Raw genomic sequence first — 1,720 nt, forward strand, 5'->3', positions numbered from 1 at the left:
TTACTTAAACGTTTTTTTTCTTTCATTTTGTTTCCTGTTTTTTTTTTTTTATTTTTTCTTCTCCAGATTTTTTTTTTCTCTCATAGCGTTTATATATCTTTTTATTTATTTTTTCTTTTTTTTCTTTAAGCTCCCTCCTCCCCCTCCCCCCAAAAAAAAAGAATTGCCTTTTCAGATTTTAACAAATCAGCAGAAAAAAAAAAAAAAAAATTGAAAAAAAAATATTGTTTGTCAGTTTTTTCTTCTTTTTCGGGGGGAGGGGAGGAGGGGAAAAAAGAAAATGTTTTCAGCAATTTTTTTCCGTCTGTTGTTAAAAAAAATATATATATAAAAAAAAAATATATATATATATATATAAGAAGTAAGAAGAAAAAAGAAAATGGCGACGGATGAAAAACTAAATTATTGATTGGTAAAAAAAAAAAAAAGAACAAACGAACGAACGGTTAAACTAAAATAAATAAATAAATTGCTTTGTCGTTTATTTTTATTATTAGTATTATTATTATCATTAAAAAATAAATAAATAAACAAACATTTCCGGTTTGGATTTCGTGTCAGGTACGACGGAAAAAAAAATTTCATTAAAAAAAATTTCTTAAATAAATAAATAGATAATACTAATAATAATAAATATTTACGAATTTGTTTAATTATTATTATTATTATTTAGGGTATTTTTGTACCGTCCGCCATTTTTATTTATATATATTCGGTGACGAAAGTTTTTTTTTTTTTTAAAAATTAAATTATATATTTTATTACCTTTGAGTAAAACAAAAAAAAAGAAAGGAATGTTATTAACAAAGGGGAAAAAAATGGGATGGTGAGGAAGGGGAGGGAAAGGAGGAGGGGAGGAAAGGGATAGAATAGAAAAAAAATTTTTTTTTTTATAAACAATAAAATTATTAAAAAAAAAAAAAAAAAAAAAAAGGAAGGAAAAAGTTTTTTTTTTTTAACGAAACATCATCATTATTAATATTATCATTATTATTATTATTATTATTATTATTATTATTATTATTATTATTATTATTATTATTAACTCAATAAAAATTTAACTGACGTAATTAAATTTTTACCTGAAATCCTCCATTTTTAATTCCCTTGTTAAAAGTAAATTTTTTTCTTTTTTTTTTTTACATTCGGGCATTTAATCTTAATTAATATCATTTTTCTCTTTCTTTTTTCGTTCTTCTACTTCCACTTTTTTGCGCATTTTTTGTTATACCGCCACCGCCACCGCCGCCAACGTCATCACCGACGTCACCGACCCAACTCCAACCTTTTCTTCATTTTTCTTTTCAAGGTATATTTTTAAAAAAATTTTTTTTTCTTTTAAACAAACTGACGTGAAAATTTAAAAAAAAAAAAAAAGAAAGAAGTATTTAACAAAAATTATTCTTCTCCAACAGGAAAAGAAGAAGGGGAGTGGGAGGAGGGGGAAGGCGAAAACGGAAGCGGAAGATCAAAAAAAAAAAACGTGAAATGAAATTCTTTAAATAGTTTTAAAAATTCTTTTCCACGTAAGAAAAGAACAAAAAAAAAAGGAAAAGTTTTTGCCATTGGCAACCAAAAAAAAAAAAATTATTTTCAAAGGAAAATATCTACCGCCACGATTCGACCCCCCTCCCTCCTCCTACCTAGTCCTCTCCTCAAAAAAAAATTTTTTTTCGTTTGTTTTTCCGGTTGTGTAATCATTTCGCGATTTTTTTTTTTT

At 25.1% G+C, this 1,720-nt stretch overlaps 1 protein-coding gene across 1 annotated transcript in view; it reads left to right on the top strand.

Moving 5' to 3' along the window:
• The window catches only part of Phum_PHUM312550 (sidestep protein, putative), a gene marked incomplete at both ends in the record, with an annotated part of 31,685 nt that overhangs the window by 1,712 nt on the left and 28,253 nt on the right, over positions 1 to 1,720 (top strand). The gene's annotated exons all lie outside the window — the stretch shown is intronic.

Source organism: Pediculus humanus, genomic scaffold (assembly GCF_000006295.1).
Source record: "Pediculus humanus corporis 1103172107716 genomic scaffold, whole genome shotgun sequence".
Classification (NCBI taxonomy): Eukaryota; Metazoa; Arthropoda; class Insecta; order Psocodea; family Pediculidae; genus Pediculus; species Pediculus humanus.